This window comes from Hypomesus nipponensis, chromosome 7 (genome assembly GCF_054491055.1).
Source record: "Hypomesus nipponensis isolate SF chromosome 7, ASM5449105v1, whole genome shotgun sequence".
NCBI classification, from domain to species: domain Eukaryota; kingdom Metazoa; phylum Chordata; class Actinopteri; order Osmeriformes; family Osmeridae; genus Hypomesus; species Hypomesus nipponensis.
In genome coordinates this window covers 15,208,929-15,227,181 of record NC_140367.1, presented here as the reverse complement: position 1 = coordinate 15,227,181, position 18,253 = coordinate 15,208,929, and the positions used below count along the sequence as shown (strand labels likewise).

Here is an 18,253-nt window from a genome sequence, read left to right as displayed (position 1 = left end):
GGCAAGGGTTTGGTGTTTCCAAAGTAAAGTCTACTCAAGGAAGTGGTTGACGGTGCATTTTCTCAAAGGTCACGCCAAAACACTGCTGACCACTGACTGGTCAGAGAATGGCGTGACACGGGACCTGCTGCATAAACTTGTCGCTTTTAAATATCGGAGCTGATAGCGCAGCGAAGTGCACCAGTAGGCCGTGTTTCCCCTCCATCATTAAATGATAGGGCAACTCGCAAAACTCCATTAACAGCTTTTTGAACATGTTTTTCTTTCTTGCTCGCGTCTGTGGCAAGGCTTGGACATGCTACTGCAGCCTGTTCTGTGCCGAAATAGCTCAGTTGGGAGAGCGTTAGACTGAAGATCTAAAGGTCCCTGGTTCGATCCCGGGGTTCGGCAAGGCTTTGGCGTTTCCAAAGTGCGGTCTACTCAAGGAAGTGTTTGACGGTGCATTTTCTCAAAAGTCACGCCAAAACACTGCTGACCATTGACTGGTCAGAGAAAGGCGTGACACGGGAGCTGCTGCATAAACTTGTCGCTTTTAAATATCGGAGCTGATAGCGCAGCGAAGTGCACCAATAGGCTGTGTTTCCCCTCCATCATTGGATGATATGGCAACTCGTAAAACTCCATTAACAGCTTTTTGGACATGTTTTTCTTTCTTGCTCGCGTCTGTGGCAAGGCTTGGACATGCTACTGCAGCCTGTTCTGTGCCGAAATAGCTCAGTTGGGAGAGCGTTAGACTGAAGATCTAAAGGTCCCTGGTTCAATCCCGGGGTTCGGCAAGGCTTTGGTGTTTCCAGAGTATAGTCTACTCAAGGAAGTGATTGACGGTGCATTTTCTCAAAGGTCACGCCAAAACACTGCTGACCACTGACTGGTCAGAGAAAGGCGTGACACGGGACCTGCTGCATAAACTTGTCGCTTTTAAATATCGGAGCTGATAGCGCAGCGAAGTGCACCAGTAGGCCGTGTTTCCCCTCCATCATTAAATGATAGGGCAACTCGCAAAACTCCATTAACAGCTTTTTGAACATGTTTTTCTTTCTTGCTCGCGTCTGTGGCAAGGCTTGGACATGCTACTGCAGCCTGTTCTGTGCCGAAATAGCTCAGTTGGGAGAGCGTTAGACTGAAGATCTAAAGGTCCCTGGTTCGATCCCGGGGTTCGGCAAGGCTTTGGCGTTTCCAAAGTGCGGTCTACTCAAGGAAGTGTTTGACGGTGCATTTTCTCAAAAGTCACGCCAAAACACTGCTGACCATTGACTGGTCAGAGAAAGGCGTGACACGGGAGCTGCTGCATAAACTTGTCGCTTTTAAATATCGGAGCTGATAGCGCAGCGAAGTGCACCAATAGGCTGTGTTTCCCCTCCATCATTGGATGATATGGCAACTCGTAAAACTCCATTAACAGCTTTTTGGACATGTTTTTCTTTCTTGCTCGCGTCTGTGGCAAGGCTTGGACATGCTACTGCAGCCTGTTCTGTGCCGAAATAGCTCAGTTGGGAGAGCGTTAGACTGAAGATCTAAAGGTCCCTGGTTCAATCCCGGGGTTCGGCAAGGCTTTGGTGTTTCCAGAGTATAGTCTACTCAAGGAAGTGATTGACGGTGCATTTTCTCAAAGGTCACGCCAAAACACTGCTGACCACTGACTGGTCAGAGAAAGGCGTGACACGGGACCTGCTGCATAAACTTGTCGCTTTTAAATATCGGAGCTGATAGCGCAGCGAAGTGCACCAGTAGGCCGTGTTTCCCCTCCATCATTGGATGATATGGCAACTCGCAAAACTCCATTAACAGCTTTTTGGACATGTTTTTCTTTCTTGCTCGCGTCTGTGGCAAGGCTTGGACATGCTACTGCAGCCTGTTCTGTGCCGAAATAGCTCAGTTGGGAGAGCGTTAGACTGAAGATCTAAAGGTCCCTGGTTCGATCCCGGGTTTCGGCAAGGGTTTGGTGTTTCCAAAGTACACTCTATTCAAGGAAGTGGTTGACGGTGCATTTTCTCAAAAGTCACGCCAAAACACTGCTGACCATTGACTGGTCAGAGAAAGGCGCGACACGGGACCTGCTGCATAAACTTGTCGCTTTTAAATATCGGAGCTGATAGCGCAGCGAAGTGCACCAGTAGGCTGTGTTTCCCCTCCATCATTAAATGATAGGGCAACTCGCAAAACTCCATTAACAGCTTTTTGGACATGTTTTTCTTTCTTGCTCGCGTCTGTGGCAAGGCTTGGACATGCTACTGCAGCCTGTTGACTTTGTGCCGAAATAGCTCAGTTGGGAGAGTGTTAGACTGAAGATCTAAAGGTCCCTGGTTCGATTCCGGGTTTCGGCAGGGGTTTGGTGTTTCCAGAGTATAGTCTACTCAAGGAAGTGATTGACGGTGCATTTTCTCAAAGGTCACGCCAAAACACTGCTGACCACTGACTGGTCAGAGAAAGGCGTGACACGGGACCTGCTGCATAAACTTGTCGCTTTTAAATATCGGAGCTGATAGCGCAGCGAAGTGCACCAGTAGGCTGTGTTTCCCCTCCATCATTGGATGATATGGCAACTCGCAAAACTCCATTAACAGCTTTTTGGACATGTTTTTCTTTCTTGCTCGCGTCTGTGGCAAGGCTTGGACATGCTACTGCAGCCTGTTCTGTGCCGAAATAGCTCAGTTGGGAGAGTGTTAGACTGAAGATCTAAAGGTCCCTGGTTCGATCCCGGGTTTCGGCAAGGGTTTGGTGTTTCCAAAGTAAAGTCTACTCAAGGAAGTGGTTGACGGTGCATTTTCTCAAAGGTCACGCCAAAACACTGCTGACCACTGACTGGTCAGAGAAAGGCGTGACACGGGACCTGCTGCATAAACTTGTCGCTTTTAAATATCGGAGCTGATAGCGCAGCGAAGTGCACCAGTAGGCCGTGTTTCCCCTCCATCATTGGATGATATGGCAACTCGCAAAACTCCATTAACAGCTTTTTGGACATGTTTTTCTTTCTTGCTCGCGTCTGTGGCAAGGGTTGGACATGCTACTGCAGCCTGTTCTGTGCCGAAATAGCTCAGTTGGGAGAGTGTTAGACTGAAGATCTAAAGGTCCCTGGTTCGATCCCGGGTTTCGGCAAGGGTTTGGTGTTTCCAAAGTAAAGTCTACTCAAGGAAGTGGTTGACGGTGCATTTTCTCAAAGGTCACGCCAAAACACTGCTGACCACTGACTGGTCAGAGAATGGCGTGACACGGGACCTGCTGCATAAACTTGTCGCTTTTAAATATCGGAGCTGATAGCGCAGCGAAGTGCACCAGTAGGCCGTGTTTCCCCTCCATCATTAAATGATAGGGCAACTCGCAAAACTCCATTAACAGCTTTTTGAACATGTTTTTCTTTCTTGCTCGCGTCTGTGGCAAGGCTTGGACATGCTACTGCAGCCTGTTCTTTGCCGAAATAGCTCAGTTGGGAGAGCGTTAGACTGAAGATCTAAAGGTCCCTGGTTCGATCCCGGGGTTCGGCAAGGCTTTGGCGTTTCCAAAGTGCGGTCTACTCAAGGAAGTGTTTGACGGTGCATTTTCTCAAAAGTCACGCCAAAACACTGCTGACCATTGACTGGTCAGAGAAAGGCGTGACACGGGAGCTGCTGCATAAACTTGTCGCTTTTAAATATCGGAGCTGATAGCGCAGCGAAGTGCACCAATAGGCTGTGTTTCCCCTCCATCATTGGATGATATGGCAACTCGCAAAACTCCATTAACAGCTTTTTGGACATGTTTTTCTTTCTTGCTCGCGTCTGTGGCAAGGCTTGGACATGCTACTGCAGCCTGTTGACTTTGTGCCGAAATAGCTCAGTTGGGAGAGCGTTAGACTGAAGATCTAAAGGTCCCTGGTTCGATCCCGGGGTTCGGCAAGGCTTTGGCGTTTCCAAAGTGCGGTCTACTCAAGGAAGTGTTTGACGGTGCATTTTCTCAAAAGTCATGCCAAAACACTGCTGACCACTGACTGGTCAGAGAAAGGCGTGACACGGGACCTGCTGCATAAACTTGTCGCTTTTAAATATCGGAGCTGATAGCGCAGCGAAGTGCACCAGTAGGCCGTGTTTCCCCTCCATCATTGGATGGTATGGCAACTCGCAAAACTCCATTAACAGCTTTTTGGACATGTTTTTCTTTCTTGCTCGCGTCTGTGGCAAGGCTTGGACATGCTACTGCAGCCTGTTCTGTGCCGAAATAGCTCAGTTGGGAGAGCGTTAGACTGAAGATCTAAAGGTCCCTGGTTCAATCCCGGGTTTCGGCAAGGCTTTGGTGTTTCCAGAGTAAAGTCTACTCAAGGAAGTGATTGACGGTGCATTTTCTCAACGGTCATGCCAAAACACTGCTGACCATTGACTGGTCAGAGAAAGGCGTGACACGGGAGCTGCTGCATAAACTTGTCGCTTTTAAATATTGGAGCTGATAGCGCAGCGAAGTGCACCAATAGGCTGTGTTTCCCCTCCATCATTGGATGATATGGCAACTCGCAAAACTCCATTAACAGCTTTTTGGACATGTTTTTCTTTCTTGCTCGCGTCTGTGGCAAGGCTTGGACATGCTACTACAGCCTGTTCTGTGCCGAAATAGCTCAGTTGGGAGAGTGTTAGACTGAAGATCTAAAGGTCCCTGGTTCGATCCCGGGTTTCGGCAAGGGTTTGGTGTTTCCAAAGTAAAGTCTACTCAAGGAAGTGGTTGACGGTGCATTTTCTCAAAGGTCACGCCAAAACACTGCTGACCACTGACTGGTCAGAGAATGGCGTGACACGGGACCTGCTGCATAAACTTGTCGCTTTTAAATATCGGAGCTGATAGCGCAGCGAAGTGCACCAGTAGGCCGTGTTTCCCCTCCATCATTAAATGATAGGGCAACTCGCAAAACTCCATTAACAGCTTTTTGAACATGTTTTTCTTTCTTGCTCGCGTCTGTGGCAAGGCTTGGACATGCTACTGCAGCCTGTTCTGTGCCGAAATAGCTCAGTTGGGAGAGCGTTAGACTGAAGATCTAAAGGTCCCTGGTTCGATCCCGGGGTTCGGCAAGGCTTTGGCGTTTCCAAAGTGCGGTCTACTCAAGGAAGTGTTTGACGGTGCATTTTCTCAAAAGTCACGCCAAAACACTGCTGACCATTGACTGGTCAGAGAAAGGCGTGACACGGGAGCTGCTGCATAAACTTGTCGCTTTTAAATATCGGAGCTGATAGCGCAGCGAAGTGCACCAATAGGCTGTGTTTCCCCTCCATCATTGGATGATATGGCAACTCGCAAAACTCCATTAACAGCTTTTTGGACATGTTTTTCTTTCTTGCTCGCGTCTGTGGCAAGGCTTGGACATGCTACTGCAGCCTGTTGACTTTGTGCCGAAATAGCTCAGTTGGGAGAGCGTTAGACTGAAGATCTAAAGGTCCCTGGTTCAATCCCGGGTTTCGGCAAGGCTTTGGTGTTTCCAGAGTAAAGTCTACTCAAGGAAGTGATTGACGGTGCATTTTCTCAACGGTCATGCCAAAACACTGCTGACCACTGACTGGTCAGAGAAAGGCGTGACACGGGACCTGCTGCATAAACTTGTCGCTTTTAAATATCGGAGCTGATAGCGCAGCGAAGTGCACCAGTAGGCCGTGTTTCCCCTCCATCATTGGATGGTATGGCAACTCGCAAAACTCCATTAACAGCTTTTTGGACATGTTTTTCTTTCTTGCTCGCGTCTGTGGCAAGGCTTGGACATGCTACTGCAGCCTGTTCTGTGCCGAAATAGCTCAGTTGGGAGAACGTTAGACTGAAGATCTAAAGGTCCCTGGTTCAATCCCGGGTTTCGGCAAGGCTTTGGTGTTTCCAGAGTATAGTCTACTCAAGGAAGTGATTGACGGTGCATTTTCTCAAAGGTCACGCCAAAACACTGCTGACCACTGACTGGTCAGAGAAAGGCGTGACACGGGACCTGCTGCATAAACTTGTCGCTTTTAAATATCGGAGCTGATAGCGCAGCGAAGTGCACCAGTAGGCCGTGTTTCCCCTCCATCATTGGATGATATGGCAACTCGCAAAACTCCATTAACAGCTTTTTGGACATGTTTTTCTTTCTTGCTCGCGTCTGTGGCAAGGCTTGGACATGCTACTGCAGCCTGTTCTGTGCCGAAATAGCTCAGTTGGGAGAGCGTTAGACTGAAGATCTAAAGGTCCCTGGTTCAATCCCGGGTTTCGGCAAGGCTTTGGTGTTTCCAGAGTATAGTCTACTCAAGGAAGTGATTGACGGTGCATTTTCTCAAAGGTCACGCCAAAACACTGCTGACCACTGACTGGTCAGAGAAAGGCGTGACACGGGAGCTGCTGCATAAACTTGTCGCTTTTAAATATCGGAGCTGATAGCGCAGCGAAGTGCACCAGTAGGCCGTGTTTCCCCTCCATCATTGGATGGTATGGCAACTCGCAAAACTCCATTAACAGCTTTTTGGACATGTTTTTCTTTCTTGCTCGCGTCTGTGGCAAGGCTTGGACATGCTACTGCAGCCTGTTCTGTGCCGAAATAGCTCAGTTGGGAGAGCGTTAGACTGAAGATCTAAAGGTCCCTGGTTCAATCCCGGGTTTCGGCAAGGCTTTGGTGTTTCCAGAGTATAGTCTACTCAAGGAAGTGATTGACGGTGCATTTTCTCAAAGGTCACGCCAAAACACTGCTGACCACTGACTGGTCAGAGAAAGGCGTGACACGGGACCTGCTGCATAAACTTGTCGCTTTTAAATATCGGAGCTGATAGCGCAGCGAAGTGCACCAGTAGGCCGTGTTTCCCCTCCATCATTGGATGATATGGCAACTCGCAAAACTCCATTAACAGCTTTTTGGACATGTTTTTCTTTCTTGCTCGCGTCTGTGGCAAGGCTTGGACATGCTACTGCAGCCTGTTCTGTGCCGAAATAGCTCAGTTGGGAGAGCGTTAGACTGAAGATCTAAAGGTCCCTGGTTCAATCCCGGGTTTCGGCAAGGCTTTGGTGTTTCCAGAGTATAGTCTACTCAAGGAAGTGATTGACGGTGCATTTTCTCAAAGGTCACGCCAAAACACTGCTGACCACTGACTGGTCAGAGAAAGGCGTGACACGGGAGCTGCTGCATAAACTTGTCGCTTTTAAATATCGGAGCTGATACCGCAGCGAAGTGCACCAGTAGGCCGTGTTTCCCCTCCATCATTGGATGATATGGCAACTCGTAAAACTCCATTAACAGCTTTTTGGACATGTTTTTCTTTCTTGCTCGCGTCTGTGGCAAGGCTTGGACATGCTACTGCAGCCTGTTCTGTGCCGAAATAGCTCAGTTGGGAGAGCGTTAGACTGAAGATCTAAAGGTCCCTGGTTCAATCCCGGGTTTCGGCAAGGCTTTGGTGTTTCCAGAGTATAGTCTACTCAATGAAATGATTGATGGTGCATTTTCTCAAAGGTCACGCCAAAACACTGCTGACCACTGACTGGTCAGAGAAAGGCGTGACACGGGATCTGCTGCATAAACTTGTCGCTTTTAAATATCGGAGCTGATACCGCAGCGAAGTGCACCAGTAGGCCGTGTTTCCCCTCCATCATTGGATGATATGGCAACTCGTAAAACTCCATTAACAGCTTTTTGGACATGTTTTTCTTTCTTGCTCGCGTCTGTGGCAAGGCTTGGACATGCTACTGCAGCCTGTTCTGTGCCGAAATAGCTCAGTTGGGAGAGCGTTAGACTGAAGATCTAAAGGTCCCTGGTTCAATCCCGGGTTTCGGCAAGGCTTTGGTGTTTCCAGAGTATAGTCTACTCAAGGAAGTGATTGACGGTGCATTTTCTCAAAGGTCACGCCAAAACACTGCTGACCACTGACTGGTCAGAGAAAGGCGTGACACGGGACCTGCTGCATAAACTTGTCGCTTTTAAATATCGGAGCTGATAGCGCAGCGAAGTGCACCAGTAGGCCGTGTTTCCCCTCCATCATTGGATGATATGGCAACTCGCAAAACTCCATTAACAGCTTTTTGGACATGTTTTTCTTTCTTGCTCGCGTCTGTGGCAAGGCTTGGACATGCTACTGCAGCCTGTTCTGTGCCGAAATAGCTCAGTTGGGAGAGCGTTAGACTGAAGATCTAAAGGTCCCTGGTTCGATCCCGGGTTTCGGCAAGGGTTTGGTGTTTCCAAAGTAAAGTCTACTCAAGGAAGTGGTTGACGGTGCATTTTCTCAAAGGTCACGCCAAAACACTGCTGACCACTGACTGGTCAGAGAAAGGCGTGACACGGGACCTGCTGCATAAACTTGTCGCTTTTAAATATCGGAGCTGATAGCGCAGCGAAGTGCACCAGTAGGCCGTGTTTCCCCTCCATCATTAAATGATAGGGCAACTCGCAAAACTCCATTAACAGCTTTTTGAACATGTTTTTCTTTCTTGCTCGCGTCTGTGGCAAGGCTTGGACATGCTACTGCAGCCTGTTCTGTGCCGAAATAGCTCAGTTGGGAGAGCGTTAGACTGAAGATCTAAAGGTCCCTGGTTCGATCCCGGGGTTCGGCAAGGCTTTGGCGTTTCCAAAGTGCGGTCTACTCAAGGAAGTGTTTGACGGTGCATTTTCTCAAAAGTCACGCCAAAACACTGCTGACCATTGACTGGTCAGAGAAAGGCGTGACACGGGAGCTGCTGCATAAACTTGTCGCTTTTAAATATCGGAGCTGATAGCGCAGCGAAGTGCACCAATAGGCTGTGTTTCCCCTCCATCATTGGATGATATGGCAACTCGCAAAACTCCATTAACAGCTTTTTGGACATGTTTTTCTTTCTTGCTCGCGTCTGTGGCAAGGCTTGGACATGCTACTGCAGCCTGTTGACTTTGTGCCGAAATAGCTCAGTTGGGAGAGCGTTAGACTGAAGATCTAAAGGTCCCTGGTTCAATCCCGGGTTTCGGCAAGGCTTTGGTGTTTCCAGAGTAAAGTCTACTCAAGGAAGTGATTGACGGTGCATTTTCTCAACGGTCATGCCAAAACACTGCTGACCACTGACTGGTCAGAGAAAGGCGTGACACGGGACCTGCTGCATAAACTTGTCGCTTTTAAATATCGGAGCTGATAGCGCAGCGAAGTGCACCAGTAGGCCGTGTTTCCCCTCCATCATTGGATGGTATGGCAACTCGCAAAACTCCATTAACAGCTTTTTGGACATGTTTTTCTTTCTTGCTCGCGTCTGTGGCAAGGCTTGGACATGCTACTGCAGCCTGTTCTGTGCCGAAATAGCTCAGTTGGGAGAGCGTTAGACTGAAGATCTAAAGGTCCCTGGTTCAATCCCGGGTTTCGGCAAGGCTTTGGTGTTTCCAGAGTATAGTCTACTCAAGGAAGTGATTGACGGTGCATTTTCTCAAAGGTCACGCCAAAACACTGCTGACCACTGACTGGTCAGAGAAAGGCGTGACACGGGACCTGCTGCATAAACTTGTCGCTTTTAAATATCGGAGCTGATAGCGCAGCGAAGTGCACCAGTAGGCCGTGTTTCCCCTCCATCATTGGATGATATGGCAACTCGCAAAACTCCATTAACAGCTTTTTGGACATGTTTTTCTTTCTTGCTCGCGTCTGTGGCAAGGCTTGGACATGCTACTGCAGCCTGTTCTGTGCCGAAATAGCTCAGTTGGGAGAGCGTTAGACTGAAGATCTAAAGGTCCCTGGTTCAATCCCGGGTTTCGGCAAGGCTTTGGTGTTTCCAGAGTATAGTCTACTCAAGGAAGTGATTGACGGTGCATTTTCTCAAAGGTCACGCCAAAACACTGCTGACCACTGACTGGTCAGAGAAAGGCGTGACACGGGAGCTGCTGCATAAACTTGTCGCTTTTAAATATCGGAGCTGATAGCGCAGCGAAGTGCACCAGTAGGCCGTGTTTCCCCTCCATCATTGGATGGTATGGCAACTCGCAAAACTCCATTAACAGCTTTTTGGACATGTTTTTCTTTCTTGCTCGCGTCTGTGGCAAGGCTTGGACATGCTACTGCAGCCTGTTCTGTGCCGAAATAGCTCAGTTGGGAGAGCGTTAGACTGAAGATCTAAAGGTCCCTGGTTCAATCCCGGGTTTCGGCAAGGCTTTGGTGTTTCCAGAGTATAGTCTACTCAATGAAATGATTGATGGTGCATTTTCTCAAAGGTCACGCCAAAACACTGCTGACCACTGACTGGTCAGAGAAAGGCGTGACACGGGATCTGCTGCATAAACTTGTCGCTTTTAAATATCGGAGCTGATACCGCAGCGAAGTGCACCAGTAGGCCGTGTTTCCCCTCCATCATTGGATGATATGGCAACTCGTAAAACTCCATTAACAGCTTTTTGGACATGTTTTTCTTTCTTGCTCGCGTCTGTGGCAAGGCTTGGACATGCTACTGCAGCCTGTTCTGTGCCGAAATAGCTCAGTTGGGAGAGCGTTAGACTGAAGATCTAAAGGTCCCTGGTTCAATCCCGGGTTTCGGCAAGGCTTTGGTGTTTCCAGAGTATAGTCTACTCAAGGAAGTGATTGACGGTGCATTTTCTCAAAGGTCACGCCAAAACACTGCTGACCACTGACTGGTCAGAGAAAGGCGTGACACGGGACCTGCTGCATAAACTTGTCGCTTTTAAATATCGGAGCTGATAGCGCAGCGAAGTGCACCAGTAGGCCGTGTTTCCCCTCCATCATTGGATGATATGGCAACTCGCAAAACTCCATTAACAGCTTTTTGGACATGTTTTTCTTTCTTGCTCGCGTCTGTGGCAAGGCTTGGACATGCTACTGCAGCCTGTTCTGTGCCGAAATAGCTCAGTTGGGAGAGCGTTAGACTGAAGATCTAAAGGTCCCTGGTTCAATCCCGGGTTTCGGCAAGGGTTTGGTGTTTCCAAAGTACACTCTATTCAAGGAAGTGGTTGACGGTGCATTTTCTCAAAAGTCACGCCAAAACACTGCTGACCATTGACTGGTCAGAGAAAGGCGCGACACGGGACCTGCTGCATAAACTTGTCGCTTTTAAATATCGGAGCTGATAGCACAGCGAAGTGCACCAGTAGGCTGTGTTTCCCCTCCATCATTGGATGATATGGCAACTCGCAAAACTCCATTAACAGCTTTTTGGACATGTTTTTCTTTCTTGCTCGCGTCTGTGGCAAGGGTTGGACATGCTACTGCAGCCTGTTCTGTGCCGAAATAGCTCAGTTGGGAGAGTGTTAGACTGAAGATCTAAAGGTCCCTGGTTCGATCCCGGGTTTCGGCAGGGGTTTGGTGTTTCCAGAGTATAGTCTACTCAAGGAAGTGATTGACGGTGCATTTTCTCAAAGGTCACGCCAAAACACTGCTGACCACTGACTGGTCAGAGAAAGGCGTGACACGGGACCTGCTGCATAAACTTGTCGCTTTTAAATATCGGAGCTGATAGCGCAGCGAAGTGCACCAGTAGGCTGTGTTTCCCCTCCATCATTGGATGATAGGGCAACTCGCAAAACTCCATTAACAGCTTTTTGGACATGTTTTTCTTTCTTGCTCGCGTCTGTGGCAAGGGTTGGACATGCTACTGCAGCCTGTTCTGTGCCGAAATAGCTCAGTTGGGAGAGTGTTAGACTGAAGATCTAAAGGTCCCTGGTTCGATCCCGGGTTTCGGCAAGGGTTTGGTGTTTCCAAAGTAAAGTCTACTCAAGGAAGTGGTTGACGGTGCATTTTCTCAAAGGTCACGCCAAAACACTGCTGACCACTGACTGGTCAGAGAAAGGCGTGACACGGGACCTGCTGCATAAACTTGTCGCTTTTAAATATCGGAGCTGATACCGCAGCGAAGTGCACCAGTAGGCCGTGTTTCCCCTCCATCATTGGATGATATGGCAACTCGCAAAACTCCATTAACAGCTTTTTGGACATGTTTTTCTTTCTTGCTCGCGTCTGTGGCAAGGCTTGGACATGCTACTGTAGCCTGTTCTGTGCCGAAATAGCTCAGTTAGGAGAGCGTTAGACTTAAGATCTAAAGCTCCATGGTTCGATCCCGGGGTTCGGCAAGGCTTTGGCGTTTCCAAAGTGCGGTCTACTCAAGGAAGTGGTTGACGGTGCATTTTCTCAAAAGTCACGCCAAAACACTGCTGACCATTGACTGGTCAGAGAAAGGCGTGACACGGGAGCTGCTGCATAAACTTTCGCTTTTAAATATCGGAGCTGATAGCGCAGCGAAGTGCACCAATAGGCTGTGTTTCCCCTCCATCATTGGATGATATGGCAACTCGCAAAACTCCATTAACAGCTTTTTGGACATGTTTTTCTTTCTTGCTCGCGTCTGTGGCAAGGCTTGGACATGCTACTGCAGCCTGTTCTGTGCCGAAATAGCTCAGTTGGGAGAGCGTTAGACTGAAGATCTAAAGGTCCCTGGTTCGATCCCGGGTTTCGGCAAGGGTTTGGTGTTTCCAAAGTACACTCTATTCAAGGAAGTGGTTGACGGTGCATTTTCTCAAAAGTCACGCCAAAACACTGCTGACCATTGACTGGTCAGAGAAAGGCGCGACACGGGACCTGCTGCATAAACTTGTCGCTTTTAAATATCGGAGCTGATAGCGCAGCGAAGTGCACCAGTAGGTTGTGTTTCCCCTCCATCATTAAATGATAGGGCAACTCGCAAAACTCCATTAACAGCTTTTTGGACATGTTTTTCTTTCTTGCTCGCGTCTGTGGCAAGGCTTGGACATGCTACTGCAGCCTGTTGACTTTGTGCCGAAATAGCTCAGTTGGGAGAGTGTTAGACTGAAGATCTAAAGGTCCCTGGTTCGATCCCGGGTTTCGGCAGGGGTTTGGTGTTTCCAGAGTATAGTCTACTCAAGGAAGTGATTGACGGTGCATTTTCTCAAAGGTCACGCCAAAACACTGCTGACCACTGACTGGTCAGAGAAAGGCGTGACACGGGACCTGCTGCATAAACTTGTCGCTTTTAAATATCGGAGCTGATAGCGCAGCGAAGTGCACCAGTAGGCTGTGTTTCCCCTCCATCATTGGATGATATGGCAACTCGCAAAACTCCATTAACAGCTTTTTGGACATGTTTTTCTTTCTTGCTCGCGTCTGTGGCAAGGCTTGGACATGCTACTGCAGCCTGTTGACTTTGTGCCGAAATAGCTCAGTTGGGAGAGCGTTAGACTGAAGATCTAAAGGTCCCTGGTTCGATCCCGGGTTTCGGCAAGGGTTTGGTGTTTCCAGAGTATAGTCTACTCAAGGAAGTGATTGACGGTGCATTTTCTCAAAAGTCACGCCAAAACACTGATGACCATTGACTGGTCAGAGAAAGGCGCGACACGGGACCTGCTGCATAAACTTTCGCTTTTAAATATCGGAGCTGATAGCGCAGCGAAGTGCACCAGTAGACTCTGTTTCCCCTCCATCATTAAATGATAGGGCAACTCGCAAAACTCCATTAACAGCTTTTTGGACATGTTTTTCTTTCTTGCTCGCGTCTGTGGCAAGGCTTGGACATGCTACTGCAGCCTGTTCTGTGCCGAAATAGCTCAGTTGGGAGAGCGTTAGGCTGAAGATCTAAAGGTCCCTGGTTCGATCCCGGGTTTCGGCAAGGGTTTGGTGTTTCCAAAGTACACTCTATTCAAGGAAGTGGTTGACGGTGCATTTTCTCAAAAGTCACGCCAAAACACTGCTGACCATTGACTGGTCAGAGAAAGGCGCGACACGGGACCTGCTGCATAAACTTGTCGCTTTTAAATATCGGAGCTGATAGCGCAGCGAAGTGCACCAGTAGGCTGTGTTTCCCCTCCATCATTAAATGATAGGGCAACTCGCAAAACTCCATTAACAGCTTTTTGGACATGTTTTTCTTTCTTGCTCGCGTCTGTGGCAAGGCTTGGACATGCTACTGCAGCCTGTTGACTTTGTGCCGAAATAGCTCAGTTGGGAGAGCGTTAGACTGAAGATCTAAAGGTCCCTGGTTCGATCCCGGGTTTCGGCAAGGGTTTGGTGTTTCCAAAGTACACTCTACTCAAGGAAGTGGTTGACGGTGCATTTTCTCAAAAGTCACGCCAAAACACTGATGACCATTGACTGGTCAGAGAAAGGCGCGACACGGGACCTGCTGCATAAACTTTCGCTTTTAAATATCGGAGCTGATAGCGCAGCGAAGTGCACCAGTAGACTCTGTTTCCCCTCCATCATTAAATGATAGGGCAACTCGCAAAACTCCATTAACAGCTTTTTGGACATGTTTTTCTTTCTTGCTCGCGTCTGTGGCAAGGCTTGGACATGCTACTGCAGCCTGTTCTGTGCCGAAATAGCTCAGTTGGGCGAGTGTTAGACTGAAGATCTAAAGGTCCCTGGTTCAATCCCGGGTTTCGGCAAGGGTTTGGTGTTTCCAAAGTAAAGTCTACTCAAGGAAGTGGTTGACGGTGCATTTTCTCAAAGGTCACGCCAAAACACTGCTGACCACTGACTGGTCAGAGAAAGGCGTGACACGGGAGCTGCTGCATAAACTTGTCGCTTTTAAATATTGGAGCTGATAGCGCAGCGAAGTGCACCAATAGGCTGTGTTTCCCCTCCATCATTGGATGATATGGCAACTCGCAAAACTCCATTAACAGCTTTTTGGACATGTTTTTCTTTCTTGCTCGCGTCTGTGGCAAGGCTTGGACATGCTACTGCAGCCTGTTGACTTTGTGCCGAAATAGCTCAGTTGGGAGAGTGTTAGACTGAAGATCTAAAGGTCCCTGGTTCGATCACGGGTTTCGGCAGGGGTTTGGTGTTTCCAGAGTATAGTCTACTCAAGGAAGTGATTGACGGTGCATTTTCTCAAAGGTCACGCCAAAACACTGCTGACCACTGACTGGTCAGAGAAAGGCGTGACACGGGACCTGCTGCATAAACTTGTCGCTTTTAAATATCGGAGCTGATAGCGCAGCGAAGTGCACCAGTAGGCTGTGTTTCCCCTCCATCATTGGATGATATGGCAACTCGCAAAACTCCATTAACAGCTTTTTGGACATGTTTTTCTTTCTTGCTCGCGTCTGTGGCAAGGCTTGGACATGCTACTGCAGCCTGTTGACTTTGTGCCGAAATAGCTCAGTTGGGAGAGCGTTAGACTGAAGATCTAAAGGTCCCTGGTTCGATCCCGGGTTTCGGCAAGGGTTTGGTGTTTCCAGAGTATAGTCTACTCAAGGAAGTGATTGACGGTGCATTTTCTCAAAAGTCACGCCAAAACACTGATGACCATTGACTGGTCAGAGAAAGGCGCGACACGGGACCTGCTGCATAAACTTTCGCTTTTAAATATCGGAGCTGATAGCGCAGCGAAGTGCACCAGTAGACTCTGTTTCCCCTCCATCATTAAATGATAGGGCAACTCGCAAAACTCCATTAACAGCTTTTTGGACATGTTTTTCTTTCTTGCTCGCGTCTGTGGCAAGGCTTGGACATGCTACTGCAGCCTGTTCTGTGCCGAAATAGCTCAGTTGGGAGAGCGTTAGGCTGAAGATCTAAAGGTCCCTGGTTCGATCCCGGGTTTCGGCAAGGGTTTGGTGTTTCCAAAGTACACTCTATTCAAGGAAGTGGTTGACGGTGCATTTTCTCAAAAGTCACGCCAAAACACTGCTGACCATTGACTGGTCAGAGAAAGGCGCGACACGGGACCTGCTGCATAAACTTGTCGCTTTTAAATATCGGAGCTGATAGCGCAGCGAAGTGCACCAGTAGGCTGTGTTTCCCCTCCATCATTAAATGATAGGGCAACTCGCAAAACTCCATTAACAGCTCTTTGGACATGTTTTTCTTTCTTGCTCGCGTCTGTGGCAAGGCTTGGACATGCTACTGCAGCCTGTTGACTTTGTGCCGAAATAGCTCAGTTGGGAGAGCGTTAGACTGAAGATCTAAAGGTCCCTGGTTCGATCCCGGGTTTCGGCAAGGGTTTGGTGTTTCCAAAGTACACTCTACTCAAGGAAGTGGTTGACGGTGCATTTTCTCAAAAGTCACGCCAAAACACTGATGACCATTGACTGGTCAGAGAAAGGCGCGACACGGGACCTGCTGCATAAACTTTCGCTTTTAAATATCGGAGCTGATAGCGCAGCGAAGTGCACCAGTAGACTCTGTTTCCCCTCCATCATTAAATGATAGGGCAACTCGCAAAACTCCATTAACAGCTTTTTGGACATGTTTTTCTTTCTTGCTCGCGTCTGTGGCAAGGCTTGGACATGCTACTGCAGCCTGTTCTGTGCCGAAATAGCTCAGTTGGGCGAGTGTTAGACTGAAGATCTAAAGGTCCCTGGTTCAATCCCGGGTTTCGGCAAGGGTTTGGTGTTTCCAAAGTAAAGTCTACTCAAGGAAGTGGTTGACGGTGCATTTTCTCAAAGGTCACGCCAAAACACTGCTGACCACTGACTGGTCAGAGAAAGGCGTGACACGGGAGCTGCTGCATAAACTTGTCGCTTTTAAATATTGGAGCTGATAGCGCAGCGAAGTGCACCAATAGGCTGTGTTTCCCCTCCATCATTGGATGATATGGCAACTCGCAAAACTCCATTAACAGCTTTTTGGACATGTTTTTCTTTCTTGCTCGCGTCTGTGGCAAGGCTTGGACATGCTACTGCAGCCTGTTGACTTTGTGCCGAAATAGCTCAGTTGGGAGAGTGTTAGACTGAAGATCTAAAGGTCCCTGGTTCGATCCCGGGTTTCGGCAGGGGTTTGGTGTTTCCAGAGTATAGTCTACTCAAGGAAGTGATTGACGGTGCATTTTCTCAAAGGTCACGCCAAAACACTGCTGACCACTGACTGGTCAGAGAAAGGCGTGACACGGGACCTGCTGCATAAACTTGTCGCTTTTAAATATCGGAGCTGATAGCGCAGCGAAGTGCACCAGTAGGCTGTGTTTCCCCTCCATCATTGGATGATATGGCAACTCGCAAAACTCCATTAACAGCTTTTTGGACATGTTTTTCTTTCTTGCTCGCGTCTGTGGCAAGGCTTGGACATGCTACTGCAGCCTGTTGACTTTGTGCCGAAATAGCTCAGTTGGGAGAGCGTTAGACTGAAGATCTAAAGGTCCCTGGTTCGATCCCGGGTTTCGGCAAGGGTTTGGTGTTTCCAGAGTATAGTCTACTCAAGGAAGTTATTGACGGTGCATTTTCTCAAAAGTCACGCCAAAACACTGATGACCATTGACTGGTCAGAGAAAGGCGCGACACGGGACCTGCTGCATAAACTTTCGCTTTTAAATATCGGAGCTGATAGCGCAGCGAAGTGCACCAGTAGACTCTGTTTCCCCTCCATCATTAAATGATAGGGCAACTCGCAAAACTCCATTAACAGCTTTTTGGACATGTTTTTCTTTCTTGCTCGCGTCTGTGGCAAGGCTTGGACATGCTACTGCAGCCTGTTCTGTGCCGAAATAGCTCAGTTGGGAGAGCGTTAGGCTGAAGATCTAAAGGTCCCTGGTTCGATCCCGGGTTTCGGCAAGGGTTTGGTGTTTCCAAAGTACACTCTATTCAAGGAAGTGGTTGACGGTGCATTTTCTCAAAAGTCACGCCAAAACACTGCTGACCATTGACTGGTCAGAGAAAGGCGCGACACGGGACCTGCTGCATAAACTTGTCGCTTTTAAATATCGGAGCTGATAGCGCAGCGAAGTGCACCAGTAGGCTGTGTTTCCCCTCCATCATTAAATGATAGGGCAACTCGCAAAACTCCATTAACAGCTTTTTGGACATGTTTTTCTTTCTTGCTCGCGTCTGTGGCAAGGCTTGGACATGCTACTGCAGCCTGTTGACTTTGTGCCGAAATAGCTCAGTTGGGAGAGCGTTAGACTGAAGATCTAAAGGTCCCTGGTTCGATCCCGGGTTTCGGCAAGGGTTTGGTGTTTCCAAAGTACACTCTACTCAAGGAAGTGGTTGACGGTGCATTTTCTCAAAAGTCACGCCAAAACACTGATGACCATTGACTGGTCAGAGAAAGGCGCGACACGGGACCTGCTGCATAAACTTTCGCTTTTAAATATCGGAGCTGATAGCGCAGCGAAGTGCACCAGTAGACTCTGTTTCCCCTCCATCATTAAATGATAGGGCAACTCGCAAAACTCCATTAACAGCTTTTTGGACATGTTTTTCTTTCTTGCTCGCGTCTGTGGCAAGGCTTGGACATGCTACTGCAGCCTGTTCTGTGCCGAAATAGCTCAGTTGGGCGAGTGTTAGACTGAAGATCTAAAGGTCCCTGGTTCAATCCCGGGTTTCGGCAAGGGTTTGGTGTTTCCAAAGTAAAGTCTACTCAAGGAAGTGGTTGACGGTGCATTTTCTCAA

General features: G+C 48.6%; 24 non-coding genes across 24 annotated transcripts; all 24 read left to right on the top strand.

Moving 5' to 3' along the window:
- The first annotated feature begins 1,861 nt into the window (after nt 1–1,861).
- trnaf-gaa (transfer RNA phenylalanine (anticodon GAA)) lies at nt 1,862–1,934 on the top strand. Its single transcript has one exon. It is a non-coding gene; the product is annotated as a tRNA-Phe (tRNA).
- Nucleotides 1,935–2,251: 317 nt separating this feature from the next.
- On the top strand, nt 2,252–2,324 carry trnaf-gaa (transfer RNA phenylalanine (anticodon GAA)). Its single transcript has one exon. It is a non-coding gene; the product is annotated as a tRNA-Phe (tRNA).
- Nucleotides 2,325–4,185: 1,861 nt separating this feature from the next.
- trnaf-gaa (transfer RNA phenylalanine (anticodon GAA)) lies at nt 4,186–4,258 on the top strand. The gene has a single exon. It is a non-coding gene; the product is annotated as a tRNA-Phe (tRNA).
- A 1,089-nt stretch (nt 4,259–5,347) lies between these two features.
- On the top strand, nt 5,348–5,420 carry trnaf-gaa (transfer RNA phenylalanine (anticodon GAA)). Its single transcript has one exon. It is a non-coding gene; the product is annotated as a tRNA-Phe (tRNA).
- A 699-nt stretch (nt 5,421–6,119) lies between these two features.
- trnaf-gaa (transfer RNA phenylalanine (anticodon GAA)) lies at nt 6,120–6,192 on the top strand. Its single transcript has one exon. It is a non-coding gene; the product is annotated as a tRNA-Phe (tRNA).
- Nucleotides 6,193–6,505: 313 nt separating this feature from the next.
- Nucleotides 6,506–6,578, top strand: trnaf-gaa (transfer RNA phenylalanine (anticodon GAA)). Its single transcript has one exon. It is a non-coding gene; the product is annotated as a tRNA-Phe (tRNA).
- Nucleotides 6,579–6,891: 313 nt separating this feature from the next.
- On the top strand, nt 6,892–6,964 carry trnaf-gaa (transfer RNA phenylalanine (anticodon GAA)). The gene has a single exon. It is a non-coding gene; the product is annotated as a tRNA-Phe (tRNA).
- A 313-nt stretch (nt 6,965–7,277) lies between these two features.
- On the top strand, nt 7,278–7,350 carry trnaf-gaa (transfer RNA phenylalanine (anticodon GAA)). The gene has a single exon. It is a non-coding gene; the product is annotated as a tRNA-Phe (tRNA).
- Nucleotides 7,351–7,663: 313 nt separating this feature from the next.
- trnaf-gaa (transfer RNA phenylalanine (anticodon GAA)) lies at nt 7,664–7,736 on the top strand. Its single transcript has one exon. It is a non-coding gene; the product is annotated as a tRNA-Phe (tRNA).
- Nucleotides 7,737–8,049: 313 nt separating this feature from the next.
- On the top strand, nt 8,050–8,122 carry trnaf-gaa (transfer RNA phenylalanine (anticodon GAA)). The gene has a single exon. It is a non-coding gene; the product is annotated as a tRNA-Phe (tRNA).
- Nucleotides 8,123–8,825: 703 nt separating this feature from the next.
- On the top strand, nt 8,826–8,898 carry trnaf-gaa (transfer RNA phenylalanine (anticodon GAA)). Its single transcript has one exon. It is a non-coding gene; the product is annotated as a tRNA-Phe (tRNA).
- Nucleotides 8,899–9,211: 313 nt separating this feature from the next.
- trnaf-gaa (transfer RNA phenylalanine (anticodon GAA)) lies at nt 9,212–9,284 on the top strand. The gene has a single exon. It is a non-coding gene; the product is annotated as a tRNA-Phe (tRNA).
- A 313-nt stretch (nt 9,285–9,597) lies between these two features.
- trnaf-gaa (transfer RNA phenylalanine (anticodon GAA)) lies at nt 9,598–9,670 on the top strand. Its single transcript has one exon. It is a non-coding gene; the product is annotated as a tRNA-Phe (tRNA).
- A 313-nt stretch (nt 9,671–9,983) lies between these two features.
- Nucleotides 9,984–10,056, top strand: trnaf-gaa (transfer RNA phenylalanine (anticodon GAA)). Its single transcript has one exon. It is a non-coding gene; the product is annotated as a tRNA-Phe (tRNA).
- Nucleotides 10,057–10,369: 313 nt separating this feature from the next.
- trnaf-gaa (transfer RNA phenylalanine (anticodon GAA)) lies at nt 10,370–10,442 on the top strand. The gene has a single exon. It is a non-coding gene; the product is annotated as a tRNA-Phe (tRNA).
- A 313-nt stretch (nt 10,443–10,755) lies between these two features.
- Nucleotides 10,756–10,828, top strand: trnaf-gaa (transfer RNA phenylalanine (anticodon GAA)). Its single transcript has one exon. It is a non-coding gene; the product is annotated as a tRNA-Phe (tRNA).
- A 1,085-nt stretch (nt 10,829–11,913) lies between these two features.
- Nucleotides 11,914–11,986, top strand: trnal-uaa (transfer RNA leucine (anticodon UAA)). Its single transcript has one exon. It is a non-coding gene; the product is annotated as a tRNA-Leu (tRNA).
- Nucleotides 11,987–12,298: 312 nt separating this feature from the next.
- Nucleotides 12,299–12,371, top strand: trnaf-gaa (transfer RNA phenylalanine (anticodon GAA)). Its single transcript has one exon. It is a non-coding gene; the product is annotated as a tRNA-Phe (tRNA).
- A 707-nt stretch (nt 12,372–13,078) lies between these two features.
- Nucleotides 13,079–13,151, top strand: trnaf-gaa (transfer RNA phenylalanine (anticodon GAA)). The gene has a single exon. It is a non-coding gene; the product is annotated as a tRNA-Phe (tRNA).
- A 702-nt stretch (nt 13,152–13,853) lies between these two features.
- Nucleotides 13,854–13,926, top strand: trnaf-gaa (transfer RNA phenylalanine (anticodon GAA)). Its single transcript has one exon. It is a non-coding gene; the product is annotated as a tRNA-Phe (tRNA).
- Nucleotides 13,927–15,018: 1,092 nt separating this feature from the next.
- trnaf-gaa (transfer RNA phenylalanine (anticodon GAA)) lies at nt 15,019–15,091 on the top strand. Its single transcript has one exon. It is a non-coding gene; the product is annotated as a tRNA-Phe (tRNA).
- Nucleotides 15,092–15,793: 702 nt separating this feature from the next.
- Nucleotides 15,794–15,866, top strand: trnaf-gaa (transfer RNA phenylalanine (anticodon GAA)). Its single transcript has one exon. It is a non-coding gene; the product is annotated as a tRNA-Phe (tRNA).
- A 1,092-nt stretch (nt 15,867–16,958) lies between these two features.
- On the top strand, nt 16,959–17,031 carry trnaf-gaa (transfer RNA phenylalanine (anticodon GAA)). Its single transcript has one exon. It is a non-coding gene; the product is annotated as a tRNA-Phe (tRNA).
- Nucleotides 17,032–17,733: 702 nt separating this feature from the next.
- Nucleotides 17,734–17,806, top strand: trnaf-gaa (transfer RNA phenylalanine (anticodon GAA)). Its single transcript has one exon. It is a non-coding gene; the product is annotated as a tRNA-Phe (tRNA).
- Nucleotides 17,807–18,253: the final 447 nt, after the last annotated feature.